Source organism: Rhinolophus hipposideros, assembly GCF_964194185.1.
Source record: "Rhinolophus hipposideros genome assembly, chromosome: 22".
NCBI classification, from domain to species: domain Eukaryota; kingdom Metazoa; phylum Chordata; class Mammalia; order Chiroptera; family Rhinolophidae; genus Rhinolophus; species Rhinolophus hipposideros.
In genome coordinates this window covers 29742138-29758598 of record NC_138068.1, presented here as the reverse complement: position 1 = coordinate 29758598, position 16461 = coordinate 29742138, and the positions used below count along the sequence as shown (strand labels likewise).

The 16461-nt window shown below is 42.5% G+C and overlaps 1 protein-coding gene across 9 annotated transcripts in view; it reads right to left on the bottom strand.

Moving 5' to 3' along the window:
- The window catches only part of PLCB4 (phospholipase C beta 4), a 402352-nt gene extending 386767 nt beyond the window's left edge, over positions 1-15585 (bottom strand). For 2 of the 9 annotated variants that reach the window (XM_081033464.1, XM_081033470.1), the window contains exon 1: positions 14242-14415. The gene's annotated coding sequence lies outside the window, so the exon portion shown is untranslated. Of the gene's footprint in view, positions 1-14241; positions 14416-14488; positions 14625-15493 lie in introns of those variants that run through there. The other 7 variants (XM_081033461.1, XM_081033469.1, XM_081033465.1 and 4 more) reach the window with 6 other exon arrangements.
- Between the last annotated feature and the right edge of the window lie 876 nt (positions 15586-16461).

Below are 16461 nucleotides of genomic sequence, written 5' to 3'. Positions count from 1 at the left end.
AATAGCAGCTGCAAATGTAAACATCGTGTCCAGGAAGAGAAGAAGAAATCCTGAAGAAAAAAACCTACACAAGAGGTCTACCTACATCTCACTGGCCAGAACTGTGTCACCTGAGCACTCCAGCTGCAGGGCAGGCCAAAGAGGGAAGTATTAAGTGGACACGTTGCTACCCTGATGCAAAATCACAGCTCTATAAGAAAGAAGGGAAGGAGAACTGTGTCCCACGCACAATGCTGACCACAGATGTAGATGTACAGATTCAGGCGAACCTGTCTGGACCACTGATCAACTGTGTGACTTCAACTAAATGCTTTAATCACTCGGTTTTCTCAGTATCAAACAATAGGAATTATACCTAACCTGTAGAGTCACAGAGAATTAAATAGGGTTGTATTCATTTCTAAGGTGCAGGGCACACTACCTAAACTTAAAAGATGCTGGGTTTGGGGCCCAGTCTCACAGTACACTGGGAAATCTCAACATTCTAAAATATCACAAAGCCACCCTGCAAAAGACTCAAGAAGATCAAAACACTGATTACATTTTTTTATGGAGTGACTTTTCACATATCCCAATCCACAGGGTAGTGGCCAGGGAGTATAGTCTCCAACTGTGTGTGTGCGTGTGTGTGTGTGTGTGTGTGTGTGTGTGTGTGTGTGTGTGAGAGAGAGAGAGAGAGAGAGAGAGAGAGAGAGAGAGAGAGAGAGAGAGAGAGAGAGAGAGAGAGTTTCTTTCCAAGGGTCTTGCACTTTGCGTGAGGGTAGGAAGCACTCATTCACTAGCATTTGTGTTCCTTACATCATATTCCTTCTGCAATAAAAAGGCTGCTTTCCCCTCTAGGAGGAAATGGGCAGAACTTTCTCTTGAGATAGTCTAGACCAGAAACCCTATTTAGAAATGAGGGATACCTTCCAGGTGATTTATGCCTTCACCTCTCCAACAAAGCTGGGAGAGCCCTGGTTCAATAAAAAGTGGAACATTTCTAGAAGGTTTTTTAAAGGCATTTATTGCTCGTAATGGAGGAGTGTTATCCTCCTGGTTTTCAATGTTCATGTAAAACCTATTGGTCTGCCATGTTTATAAATTCAAGCTGTGAAGATAAAAACTAACATGTAACAGAACGATTCAGGAGAGCTTGGTTCAAGCAGAGTCCCTTTCATGATAGGTATTAATACCCAAATCATCTTCACTTTTAAATTTCCTTCTTTCCATATGGTAACTGCACAAGAAATTTCTGCAGACAGGAGAGGAACTCCAACCAGTTACTTTGAAATTCTTTCAAACAGAATGAAAAATGGACAGAATGAGGCCATACTTAAGATTCTCAGAGGAACTCATAGGTCTGAAAGGGCTCTAAATAAAAGGAAATATTATCCATCTTTATTTCCCAGAGTGTTGTGAAATATTTTCTCAGCAGTTGCAATAACTAAACTATAATCCTTCTAAATGTTGTCTCCATTCAAATTTGAATAATGATACATCTAATAATTAACATACTTAGCCAGCACTTTTTCAGCACAAAGTTAAAATAAATTTGCTGTATCAAAAAGATGTCAATTGTGAAGAAGAAACCTCTCAAACACAATTGGCATCCCAATCTTGAGGTGAGGGACACAGTTGAGAATGTCAAAGCCGCTATTTTCATAAGATTCATGAAATCATGACATCATGAATAAAATGTTCCCTCCAAATTTGGGAATTAAAAGATGGTCTCTTAAAATCACCATTCAGCAGAATACGTTTCTTCAATTAATTAATAGCTCTCTTGTTTTCTTTTTTTGGCACTGATATAGTTACAGGACATTTTGAAAATAAAATGCTACAAGAAAATAAATACAAAGCATTTTATGTTATCCAGAGTCCCACTTAATAAAATAATCTGATTAAATAAATGCTTTTTCACCCGAAATTTCAGCCAAGTTTGAAATAAGGAAACGTCACTGATTCAGAGTGCTAACATACTGTAAAGAAAATAAGCATAACTTGATTAAAATCGAAGTCATGAATAGAAAACAGTGTGAGATTGTGCCCACCAGGAATAAATGGTAAACTAATCTTCAGGAAACTGTCTCCTCTGGTTCTAGGATACTAATAAATGGCAGTATTAGAATTTCTGTTAGCAGAAATAATGAATACAGAGTTTTCAATTTATTGATCATCTTCCCAAATAGATCACTGTGTTACTTACCAGTGCCCAGTGGAAATAAGCATGGAATACTTTTTCCCTCTGTAATAAGTCTGAAGATGGCTTCCATTTATTAAACATGACACCTCTTCTGCTTATTAATCAGACTGCTTTCCTAATTTGCCCAATCTGCAGAATTTTGATGATGGCATTTAGTGATTCATTCAAGACACATTGATTTAGTCTCTAATACGCACCAGCTTCTTTCCCTCTCCAAGAATGTCATACTGTGGCTAAAATTTGCAAACCGTTCAACAGGAGGACTGAGGTGGGGCACCCAACCAGGAGTTGAAGTCAAGGAAGGCTTTGCGGAGAAGATGGCAACTGTGCAGGTCTGTAAAGGCCTGTAGGATTCAGCCAGTTGAAGAAGGGGGTTGAGTAGAAAGCCAGCAAAGACACTGTGGCCAGAGACTTTATGTTCTTGGAATTTTAATATCACTTAGGATAGGAGACGCAAATAAAGGTGTTAAAACTTTATTGGAGCGGTCCAGCCGTGGACGGCTTGTATTTGGCGAATCAGGGAAATTGAATTAAGTCTTAAAAGCAACGGGGAGCTATTGAAGCATTTTTAGAGGTAATGCTATAGTAAGATTTGTTCTGTGCAAATTACTTTAGCTGAGTATGAAGAAGGAAGGAAAGGGACAAAGATGTAAACTTAGAAGTAGCTGTTTATTTGTCTCTCTCCTCTGCAAACCCGAGGGCAAGAGCTGCAACTCGATCACTATTACAGTACCAATACTCACTTAACAGCCAACAGAATACGTGAATGACAGAATGAATGAGAAAGAGCACAATAGGGAAACTGATGGAAAGGTACTGGAATAACCATGAAACACTGAGGACATAAACTTAGGCAGTGGCAACAGAAATGGAGAGGAGTAGACGGGAATGCAAGATATCAATGGGTAGACTCAACAGATGGTGCCTCGATTCACAAAAATTTAGAACCCAGGATGAGACACAGGTTTGGAGTAAAGCCGACTACTTCTGTTTTAGGCACACTAATTTGAAAGTACCCACAGGACTTCAACGTTAAGCTCTCCAGCAGGCAACTGGATATAACTGGAGCTTGGACAAGAGGTCAGGGACGTAAGAGTCATCGGTGAATTTGTGAAAATGCTAGATAGAAGTGAATGAGTTATTTCATACAGAGAGAATCTGTAGAGTGAAAAGGGTCAAGAATAATGTAGAGACCTCCAAAGAAATACCATTTTAATGGCTGGGTGGTGGACAAGATGTTTATGAAGCTCTGCCTCTAACACTGAAAATAGCATAGAATGGACCAGCAAGCTCTAGCAATCAGGATTTCAGGGCTCTTATAAGGGAAATGGCAAAAATGCATTAATCTAGTGCAGTTCTTTCAGGTTGGAGAAGTGACGTGACTTCCGCCGAGTCGTTGACTCGGGGAATATGCACAGTAGCAGTTGCTAACAGCAGCTGTCTTGATTTCTTACACTGTAAAACTTGAGTGTAAGAAGAGATGAACTCTGATATTCCGTCCAGTAGTATGATTTTATGATTCTAATCAAGTTTCATTGCTTGTTCATTCAGGACAAGTACACAAACCAAACAGAGCAGTCTTCACCTTTTCAAACAACAGGGCCAAGAAAACTAGAGAATAAATGAGCCTGAAATCTCGGAGTCTTACGGCCATGCTGAACAAATGGGGAAATAAGCTTGTTCTTTCCTACTCAGTGATGCTAATGATTCAGTTAAATTGACTTCTTTGAAGGAAAATTACTGTTAATAACCTTAATTTCCTCCTAGCCTCTTCCCCCAAGCACCTGACATTTTAGATAACATATTTTCATAAAGTATTAAAAGTAAAGAAATTATATCTTAGATATGTAAGTAACTCCTTGTTGACAGACTTTATGAATCCCTTCTATCTCTCCTGTCTATAGCCCACACTTTTGATTCTTTGATAAACACATCAAGTTTCCCATTCTCTGCATTTCCCAAGAAACACAATTCATTCCAAATGAACTAAAAAATATTGTTTTTAAAAGTTACTGTAAGACCCATTACAAATCTCACTGATATCAGCCACGTGGTGTTATATAACATTCCCAACTTCGATTTCAATTTAATCATTGTAGCTGCCGTTTGCTTTTCTTTGTCCACAAAACCAGACTGTAGACTTTCCACCCTGGCCGGACCTCTGCTTTAGAATGGCCGGTGGGTAGAGTCTGCCACTGGCTTCCCCAATCCCCTTCTCCATCCTTCTCCACCCTTGCGCCCTCCTCCTTCCCTCTGGTTTCGGTTGGGGTTCATCTAATGGAAGGCACCAGCCAGAGTTTGGGGAGCAAGCGGAGAGTGAGGTAGGCCTATTTATTCCCCAGCTGTGGCCATGACAGGTTGCTTGTGTCCCTCTACTCTACGAAAGGACATAGCTCTTGTTGGACAGCCCTTCTTGCCTCCCCATTGTCGCTATGTCCCTCTTGAGCACTCACTCTGGTTGTGTTCCTCACACCTTCTAAAGGATCCCTTTATTAAGCCCTCCTCAAAGGACTCGGTTTACACATGCCATCTGTTCTCTGGCAGGGCCCTGAATGACACAGGGTCACAGTGACCAGGTGGGGCCCTCCACTGTGGCTTTCACAGACATTATCAAAGGAAATCATTCATAAACTGCAGAATGTTGTAACATTCCCACGAGCAAAACCTCATATTGACTTTCTTCAATATCCAAGGTTTCAATGCCAAAGAAATATAACTGAATCCTACCATATTTCTACAATTCACAGTGTGCTGTAAAAAAATAAATATGCAGAAGGCATACAATGAGAATCTGAATGTCACTGTCAACCATGCCAGATTTTTTCTTAAAAATGGATATCTGGAGAAACAGATGAAAGAAGCAAATCCATCTTTGAAAACAGAAACAATATTTCATTTTTCTGCTATTTATCCATGTCAAGATTTACTCGGAGTGATTCCAAGTTTTTCAAGAGATGTTGCAAAATTCTAAAAATTAACTAATAATTCATTTCATATTGTTGATGATATCAAAGTTGATTATTCGAGTTATCGAAGTTGTCACTTCTGGAAATAATTGGAAATCGGTGACCTAGATTTTCTGTATTTTTCCCTGTTATCTCTCTAGATGAAAATATAGTGCAGTTTCTAATTTATATAGCCCTGTGTCGGTATATTATTTCTAAATATCATGGAAATGAACTTTAGGTATCTATTAAATAATAAAACTCAGTAAGATAACAGTATCTGCATACTTTCTAATTCTCTAAGTAGAAGGTAAAATAGATTCTTAAATAATTAAGTATTTGGAAGTCAAAAGATATAAATCCACCTGGACAGAATTTTTAGCAATGAAATTAACTTGATTTTCCCAGGTCAACATCAACCTCTCTTGGCTGTGCAGACAAAACCTCACTTTTTTGACCATACATCCAAAGGTTCAGCTAACCAAATTGATCAGAATACAGATTTTTCAACTCTGATTCTACAAGATCTCTCTTTGCTAAGGAGTTTTTAAAATAGTCTGTTAAATGGTAAATTAATTTTGATTAAGTACTGTATTTTGATCAAGGCGTTTTAAGGACATAGATTATTTCTAAAGTCATTTCCTGGTGTACTGTATATAACTGAAATCTGACTGAATTAGTAAAGCAACGTAATAATGTGGGACATGCTTCAATTAGAGGATATGTTCATAATTTGAGGTTCCACGAGATAGAAATACCATGGGGAACTTTTTAAAAGGCAATTTGGCAGTGTTCTCTCAAAAGTAAGATGTGCATATCCTTTTGACCAAATAGTTCTATTTCTAGGAATTTAGCTACAAGAATTTCTCACGCATGTGCACACAGATGCATGTACAAAGATCTTCAATCTTACAGTTTGCAACAGTGAAAACAGGAGAATGTTTAAACAAAATATAGTACATCCATACTACCAAAGTTTATGTAATGTTAAAAAGAAAAAGATAACATATATTGACATGAAATGGTCTCCATAACATACACTTAAGGGGACAAAAGCCAAGTCCCAGAAAAATATATACAGCATGATCCAGTTTATGTAATAATAAAAAGATTGTATATATACTTATATATGTAAATGCACACAAAAAGGAAAGAGGAGCCCTAAGCTGTTGCCAATGGTTATATCTGGGTATGGGTGTAGGTGGGAGAGAGTATTTTACATTTTGCTTCTGTATTTCTGCATTATCATTTCAACTGGAACACAGTAATGTATCACATACATTATTTTTTAAAAAAATGAAAATTTAATAGAAATTCTAGAGAGGGCTTTGGTGATTTGTCCAATGATACTGCATCAGCAGATGTGTGAGAAATCCATCCGAACCCCGTCTGGAAAGGAATTTCACTTTTACTTGATCCAGTGGGGACCACTCATTTAAGAGCCAAAGGAAAATGCAAGCTGTTCAGTAACTGCACACTGAAACACTAACCTGCAGAAACAGATCTATATTCTATACGTCCAAGACAAATACGGCAACTGCCAAATAGCAGTGGGGACATTCAGTGACTGGGTAAGAGTTCAAATTTGTGACTTAGGCAAGAGAACCTCCATGTTCCCATAAATGAAGTCACCCATTTCTCCACATTTAGGTCTTCTTATTTTCAAGGAGCAGCACAGAATAGGACAGAAAACCAAGGTCTGCTTCCCTCAACTTTGTATATTTTCTGATATCTTAAAAAAATGAGGGAGAGGAAAAACAGGCAGAAATTCAAAATCTGAAATTAACTTGCACTAGAAATAAACAATTCTAACAACCTTTGTAAGAAATTTCAAAGGGAATAAAAAAAAACCACATGAAGAAAGGAGACACCACGCTCACTTAAAGATGAACAACCGACATTTTCTCATCCACAGTGTTTCCAAGCACTTACAGTTGACCAAAGGCTCAAAATGGGAGCTCCTGGGCTGAATTCGTTCCATAACCATATTTAATTTGGCCATCCCATGGGCTAACACGTTTGTTTTTAATGTAATTATGTCTAAACATTTTAAAATAAGATTTCACACTTAAATCTGGATTTCATGTTTCTCTTGAAAATATAGAGGTGCTGGCAACCCTGAGCCACATGCCCTGGCAGAAATCCATCAGACCTGCCAACTCAGGCACAGCAGAGTTCCCTGATGGACTCCGTAGGTCCCTCCACTCCTAAGGTCTCTGACACCTGGGCAGCCGTATGTTGCTTACCTGGCCCTCCCAGAAATCAGTGTGCCACACCCTGAGTGAAACCATGAGAAATCTCACCAGGTAAAATGGCCCTCCAGAAAACAAATTCTTTCTCAGGCTCCCCCAGAGTAGCATTTAGTAACCTTCCTCTCTCAGACTTCTGGCCCATGCAACTGTAGCAACAAAAGCACCTAGAATTAATTAGATGAGGACACACGAATTTATCCTCAACTTCCTATTTCAATTCCATCTGACAGTAGGATTGCCGGAAGCTTCTCAGTCATATCTCAGCCCAGTCACTTAAAATAACGGTCACAAAACTTTTTATTGTAACAAACCTTTCAGCAGCACGTACTTTGGTGGCAGGCAGGTAACACAGTATAGTGGTTAAAAGTTGGAGTTCTGGTGTCAGTCTATCTGGGTTTGAACCCCATCTCTAACTTTAACTCCCAAGTGAGTAACTTGACCTTTTCAAGTCACGCTTTCGCCAAATGTAAAATAGAGATACTATTAGTAACCACCAAAAAAAGCTGTTGGGAGGATTAAACGGCCTGGCACATTTTAAGTATTCAACAGATGTCTGTTGTTTTGTTATCGTAGTTGCTATTACTATGTAAAGAAGAGAAGTGGAGTGCTCCCACTGAAGCCCCATGGGAAAACCAGAGCCATGAAGCCTCCCCCTAAATATCACAGATCCCCCAATTATTCTAGTAGATGCCTCTCTCTTTTCAGAGCTAAATGGCTTAATGGGGCCTTTTTAAAAAGCCTAGCTAGAAAACACAGATGCCCTGGGGACAGCATCTGGCTTACCGAGTTATATTTCAAAACCCCACAGTCACAGAATTTTGAGGCCTTTAGGGCTGAGTTAATGCTAGGTCCCTCTGTCCAACTGCAGTCACTGGATTGGGTAAGTCCAGAGGAAGATGTGGCACGTCTTAGTGGCCCTAAAAGGTAACCAGAACTTTCTGTACTTGCCGGGGCATGGAGGGAGGGGGCTGTTAGAGCATGCATCCCTTAGAGTAATTGACTCAGCCTGCTTTGTATGGATAGGTCAATGGCATTTGTCCCTGTGAAGGAGGAGCATGAGGGGGGAAGCAGTGATACTAGTAGTGATAGTAGAAGGACTAATAGCAGTTGTACCAACAGCAGTAGTGACACAATACCTAGTGTCAGTCATAGTGCAGTGCCAGGCATTTTTTGCCCTATTGGGTTATTCTCATTTTGCGGATGGGGAAACTGAGGCCCAGAGTGGATGCACAGTGTCAAATAGTGAATACAAAACATAGTCAAGAATCCAGCTAGCATCTGGCCTGATGCCAACACCTGATGCCAGCAACTTCACTCGTCTGAAGGCAAACCCACAGTGCAATTCCTCCCCACTTACCCACCGAGCTGCTTCCAAGAGGAAGTGTTTCTTGAGCAGTTGTCCTTTACCTTGAGTGGGTTATGAAGCCCCTTTTGATCTGGTGAATTCTATAGACCTTTCTCAGCCTAATGTTTTAAATGCATAAAATAAACTAAAAAGGAAGGCAATTATATTGAAATATCAAAATAATTTTTAAAACTGGACACAGTGATATATGTGCTTCTTTTTTAACCCATTAAATGCCACGATCAGCAGTAACTAATAGCTGCCCTAATTGTCATTTGAACGTAAGTGAAAACAAGGCTGTGACTCAGTTGCCAGCTATGACGTGTTATCAAACAATACAGTGACTGTTTAAATGAAAAAATTTATTACAGTAAACGACACATTGCCATTAATCCTCCTCAAAATGCTCCCCCTCGATTGCAACACACTTATCCCATCATTCTTGTCACTTTCGGAAGCAGTTCTGGAAGTCCTCTTTCGTGAGTGTCTTAGTTGCACTGTCGTGGCTGCATCAGTGTCCTGAACCATTTTTATTTTGGGGAAGAGCCTGAAGTCACATGGTGCTAGATACGGTGAATAAGATGGATGAGGACACACCATAATGTTTTTATTGGAGAGAAATTGTCGTATACCAGAAGCGATGTATGACACGAAGCGTTGTCATGATGGAGAATGATTTAGGGCACACTTTAAAACACATCTTTTCTCAACCGTAGCTCACACCCGAGTGACTGCACCCAACAAGTTGAAACTCATCACACACTGTTACGAAGGTTTGACGAGCTGCTTCCCATATTGAAAATCCCTGCCTTTCCATTGGATGGCACTCGGCAGCAGCAGTCACCATATTTTCTGATCACAACAGAAAGACTCTGTGTCACACGTCACTTCTGGTACGGCAATTTCTGTCAAATAAAACCATTACAGTGTGTCCCCATCCACCTTATTCACTGGATCTGGCACTGTGTGACTTCTGGCTCTTCCCCAAAGTCAAAATGATTCAGGACATCGAGGCAGCCACAACAGCACAATTAAAGACACTCACGAAAGAGGACTTCCAGAACTGCTTCAGAAAGTGGCAAGAACAATGGGATAAGTGTGTTTGAAGCGAGGGGGAGTATTTTTTTTTGTGGGGGGGGGGAATCGCAATGTGTCTTTTATTGGAATCAATTTTTTTTTTTAATTTAAACATTCACAGTATTTTTTGATCACACCTTGTATATTCATGGACCCACCAAATTCCATTCTTAGGCCACTATGGGGCGGACCTTAGGTTAAGAACTATTCTGAGGGAGACAGTGAGATGTCAAGTGTAAATCTACTGGTCTGTGATCTCTTCTCTCTAGATTAGGTACTTACAATTAATTAATTTGAGTCCCTGTCTTCCTCCTGTTCTATGGAAATGGCTACTTCATTCATGTCAGGGAGCCAAAAACATTCTTTAATTGTTCAGGAGGAAAATAATGCTTTAAGAAGGACAAGGTATCTTAAGCGATGATTCACCTGGGCCAAGGATGGCTCAGTAGCTAGAGGTGGAATTTCCCAGCCCTCAGCACACCATAGGATCATGGGAAAAGAGCTGTGAAGGAGACTCCCAATGAAGGGAATTAGATAACACTATCTGGAGGTCACATGGTGTGCGACCTTCTCTTTGAAGGTTTTATAGGTAGTAAGCAAGAGAAGTGTTAAGAGAAAAACTTCTTTCTGATTTATGTCCCTTTCAACTATTTTGATTCCACAAAGAAAAGGGAAAAAAAAGTAGATGGAGTTCATGCAGAGAAAATAAAAACTCTGGTGGTCATTCATCCTGTTGAACATAAGGATCTCCCAGCTGTGATTTGGAAGGTAGGGCATCACTGCTTTCATCTCTCCTCTATGAACTTGGGTTCCACCCTCAGCATGTGAAAAGAACCCAAAGGCATGAGCTTGCAGCCAGCCTTTTAGAAAGCGGGGTGGGGAAAGAAGTAAAATGGGCCTTGAGAAGAAAACTGACTCGGGTGATTTTCCCCCCCCAACATTTCAACTCCTTTTTTATTTTATTTTATTTTTTTATTAGCTTCAGGTGTACAACGCAACTTAATAGTTAGACATTTACACCCCTCACAAAGTGATAACAGCCCCCCACCCCCACCCAAAGCAGGCTTAATTCCAATAAGAACAATGCAAGCTTCTCACTCATCTACTCAGTAATGCATTACCACCAGGCTTTACTTCCACCGGGGATGAAGTAAACCCACTTTTGTATTTGGTTAGCTAAAGCTCACAGCCTCTGAAAGTGCAAAACCTTTATATCATTCTAAGGCGTAACAAGTCAAATAATATTACCTTGAAGAAGTATTTCTACTTTAAATATCCCTCTTTATCAAAAGAAGAACTATTTTTTTCATTGCAGGAATGGAAGAAAGACCTACACAAGGTTATTTAACTATTACAGGGAAACAGAAAAAATGTAGGATGGACAGCACTGAGAATTAAGCAGTGTCCTGGCAAACACAGTTAACATTTGCACACCAACAGCAAACCACAGAAAGTCCTTGCTGCCGACCATCAGCGAGGAAAAGCTGTATTTATTTCTCAAGGGTAGGTAAGTCTCTGACAGACACTAATAAGACCTACAAGTTCACATTATGAGCTAAAAACTTCAGTCTGGACAAGAAATACCTACTGTGATCATTAAAGCGGTTCTATTAGTCCTTGACCTCATTCTGCATATCAAACGCAGAAGTTCTTGGTTTTACAGGACACACTGTAATAGATAGTTCATGAAAAACCTGGGTCATCAGTGCTAATAAACATGCTATTTCATCCTTTACAAGTGGTCACAAACAACGATAATTTAGTCACAATCTGCTAAATAATTTTAAGTTTCAAAGAATATTTTTGCTTTCCAAAAAATATTTGAGTTCACTATTAAGGGCATTTGTGGAGAACATGAGAAATACAAAATATTTCTTTCCCATGACTATATTACCTAAGTGCTGTGATCCAAAATGATAAAATTTATTCTCAACAAAAGATTTCAAAATTAAAAAATCAAAAACTCCACAGCTAACTACTAATGTATTTTTTAAATAATCCAGAAAAAGTATTCATCCATTCTGATATTTGAGTTTGCAAGCTATACCTGAAAGTTTGGGGATGAAATGCAGACACAAAATCAAGAAGTTCACTTCATGTCACATCTTTTCACAAATTAGCATACCAATGCAATCAGTTCAGCAAAAACCACACAGCAGCATGGAGGCTCAATTTCACCTCAATTTTAACTTGGAGGGAGGCTGGGTTAGGGATAAATATTAGGCAAGCACTTAGTCATCATTTCAATTAATAAATCAAACCCCCAAATGGATTTAGTAGTATCATAGGAAAACACCATGATCATTGATCATTTGGATTGCCAAATATAAATGTTCCATCTTGCCAAAATCAGCAGTATACATTAATCTAAAAACAGCTGGATATGTTCTTGGAAAAGACAAAATATCGACGCTAACAGCACTGGCTAGGTCTCTACTGGGATGAAATATTTCAGAGGTAATACAGATTTGAAAAACAAAAAAATCTGCAAACGCTTTTCAGTAACCCTTAACACTTTTTAAACTTCCGTATTTCACTACCTCATAACTCAAAAACATACCATCTCAAGATTCCAGGACATATAAGTAGTTTAACATCACTCACATTTTCAGGCATGCAAACATAAAACTTGGAAAAGAGTGTTTTAGAACAAAGCTCTTCAGCATGGGTGTGCATTTGTAAAATAAAGGTAGCATTATCCCGACAGATATAAATGTGAACCCAGTGATAAAATGGAGTCATAGAAATTCTGTTTTGACAGTTACTTGTAGAATAGCATTTTCTCGAGTGATTAATTCAGAACTGGGTAATGATATCATCAAAGCTAAATCAAAACTATGTTCGGATGGTTGAGCAATAATATAGTTGGAGAGAAGTGTAATCAGAATTCTAAAAAGGGTACCTTTAGATATGTTATACGATGTTACATGCAAAGTGTTACTGGTTCTGGCAGCAAAAGTCTCATGTACATAAAAATACGAAATAACAAATGCTATTCCATTTAAAAAGTGAACATTTATGAAAACAGGTGTTCTCCCAAGATGGCAATCGTTTATTATATTTATACAGTTCAAAAGGAAGATGACATAATTGATTAAAACACCAGCTGAAAAATATGTAAGACCGTCCTATGAAAAACACAGCATTCTAGATTACATAACAGGGATAATGGGAGATTAAATCACAAGCCCCTGCCCAGCTAGATTTTTGTTCTTCTGCATGATTCTATAACAGGCCACTGAAGTTTGAAGAGTACATAATATTAAGTTCCCAGTTCAATCACATATTTTTGAAACCAATAGTCTTGAAAAAACTAAAAGGACAAAGTTGAAATTTTATACACACACACAGCTTTTCTTTTCTGAAAAACACAGTTGCTCACACACTTTCTTAACCTCCTTGTAAACTGCCCAGGTAAAGTCACCAGTTTCTTTTCTTGGTCCTGTTTACTTTATGAATCTGATTTCCCTTTAAGGGGAAAACTCAATTCTAATTTATCTATCATACAACTGCCTGTGTTTGAATGGCATTATTGCCAACCATACATGATTATTAAACAGTTATTTCTTCATACTCATAATTTATAGACCACCATGTATCACATTTATGGTGAAAAATGGCAACCTTCCATAAATGTTTTGACCAAAACTAAATTTCAAACACCTGCTTTCGAACAACAGCTAGAATCACTAAAAGAGTTTTAAAAAAAGAAAAAAAAAAAAGGAGTAGAGGGCCAGGTCTCAAATACATGCATATTTATGAAAATATAATGTGCATTTGCATTTTTCTCTTAAGAAATGCTAATTTTATGATTCTAGATAAAGTTGTACTTAGACACACTTGAAAACTGGCGAATTCCATATTTCCATACTTCTATACAGTGCTGCCTACAAAGTCTACAGTCAGAAGTACTGTGCTACATGGACAGGGTCTAATTAGTTAAGGGAAGTCAACTTTAAAATTCTGAAATAAAACTACTGGTATGCTTTTAAGAGGGCAGAACACGGCCCCCAACGAGGGCTGGCCTGTCGGTGTTGTTTTACGTGGAAATGGTCAATCCTCTATTATTTCCCCAGAAGAGGTAAGAAGATCCACACGCATACACAATTACATGCGTTGCACGGTGCCAACTATTTCCAACCCAAATAATCATATGTACACGTCGGGCCGAGCTATTTGTAGTCAGAAGTAGTGAACATCTGGACAGAGTCCGAGGAAACCAAGTAGGCGATGCTTACAGGGGCAGAGGGTGGCAGCGGGGACCCTCGCCTCCCGCGCGCACCGGGCGTCTGGCACCCCGCACCTGCACCGGCTCCCCGGCCGGGCATCCGGGGGCGCGCGCGCGCGGCCGGGACGCATCCGCCCGGAGCAAACAAGCCCGACGGGCCCGGGCCGGCTGGAGCATCCTCGGGCGGGCCCCGAAAGGCGTTCTCCTACCTGTCACTTCGCCTGGATCTGCTGCCGGGGATGCGGCCACGGCCGCCGCCAGGAGCCCCCGAGTGTGCGCGCGCCTGGGTGCGCGCGTGTGTGTGTGTGAGAGCGTGTTGGTGGTGCAGCTCACTCACTGCTCGCGGCGCCCCCGCCCCCTCCCCCATAAAAGCGGACCGCCTCGCCCCCTCCGGACGCGCCGGCCCCGCCCTCCCGCTGCCCCCGCCGCCCCGCCTCGCCGGCGAGCGGTCCTTACCTCCAGCCAGGGCGGGGGTCTCCGCGGGCTCCGCCGGGAACCCGCGGGCACTGCCGGCTCGCTCCGCCCGCCTGCCCGCCTGCCGGGCTCGGCGTCCCCCGGCCCCCGCCGCCCCTCCGGGACCCGCCGCTTCCCCTCCCCAGCCCCCGAATCTCCCTCCTGGTTCTCGCCTCCCGGCCCCAGAGCCCGAGCAGTCGCCTCACAGCCCCAACCTGCCCGGGCTACGGAGCATGCCCAGTGCGGCGCGCCCGGCTGGGCTGGGGGTGGGCAAGGGCCGGCCGGCCTCCCGGCGGCCGCGAGCGGGCGGGCGGGGCGGGGAAGGGGCGCCGAGCGGAGAGGGGGCGCAGCCCGGCGGCCCCTGCCGACGACCCGGGGCGGGTGGCGGGCCCAGCCGGGGGAGGTGGGTGGGGCGACTGGGGAAGCCGCCCCGCCGCGCGCTCCTCGGAGGTCGCCCTGGCCGCCCCCCGCAGAGTCAGCGCCGCGGCACGTGCTCCAGGCCTGGGGTTGGGTGCGCTCAGGGTGTCGCCGGGCGCAAGACCCTGGGGGAAGGGACGAGTGGCACCCTCTCCTTGGGAGACCTGCAGCCCCCTCGTCGGCCGTGAGGCGGGGGTGGGAGTAAAGGGTAGAGGGGCGTCAGGACTGGCGAAAACTGGTGCCCTAGAGCCGCTGGCGGGGACGGGGGGAGTGTTTATTTTGTTTGATAAACACCTAAAGCGCTCACATCGGCACTGTTCTATACGGTTTTTTATTCATGTAATCTTTCAAACAGTTTCCCAAAGCTAGTACTACTGTTAATCTCTCTTTTTTTTCTCCCTCAAGACTTAAACTGAGCCAGGGAGAGATTAAGTGGTTCCAAAAAGTATTCCCCAAAGTGCAACCTCAGAGAGGCAAACCTCGCAGACTTTGGTCCCAGGGATGCTGGGGCCCGGCCCCAGCCAGTTCCCCTGCCCTCGCCCCTCGCCCCTGCTCTCCAATGGTCCCCAAGTGACCCCGGGTCAAACTCACGTTCAAACGTTCAGCCTAGCACCACCTTTTGTAGGGACCCTCCCAATATGCTGCTCCGGGACTCCCCGCAGGGATCTCCCCCCTCCCGCCACTCCTCCTCCTCCTCCCGGCTGGCGGCCACCAAAACCCGGAGACGTGGCACCTGCGCACTGGGGACTGGGGCCATGCTCACAGCTGAACTGGGCATGCTCAGCCGCCTGGGCAGGTCCGGATAGCCAGGAGGAGAGAGTGAGCCTGGCCGCTCATGCAATGTGGGGAATGGAGGGTGAATGTATGCACAAACAATAGTCCAGGCTTCAAGGGACAGAAGCAATTGTACATGCAAAAGACTACTTCTCCTTTTACATCCTGGCCTTTCCCAGGCAAGACTAAGAGGAGGGTGATCAAAAGTTTACCAACTGAGTGTCCTTCAGCCCCAGGAGTCTGAGGGCTCACTGACAACTCCCCAACTAAACTGCTCAGCTGCAATTTCAGCTGAGCCCCGAAACAAGCTCCTAAGCGGCTTGAGCCTGTCTGCTTATGAGGAAGCCAAGGAAAATAGCTTAGACCAAGTGCCCCTGCCAGATTGGAAAGGAAACAAAGGTCCCAGGGAAAAGCTGTGTGGCTGCTCACCATTCAGGAGGCTTCAAGATGTGATGATGTTGAGTGATGCCATGGTGTTATGGCAACTCTTCTCAAATCGTAATCTGCACACAAATCTTTATCTTGTCAAAGTACATGCAGTCCTTGACTCAGCAGGTCTGGGGTAGGACCTGAGAATCTGCATTTCTAAGCTCCCATGTCATGCTAATGTTGCTGGTCCTCACATCCGACTTTGAGAAGCAAGAGCTTAGGGCAGTATTTTGTCTGTTCTCTATTTATATTTTAAGACAACTCTTAGGCCAATTTGCTCCAGGTCACACTGCCAATAACTAGTGTAGCTAGTTTCAAACCTAGTTCTCCAGGAGGTCCTGGGTATGTCCCTGTAT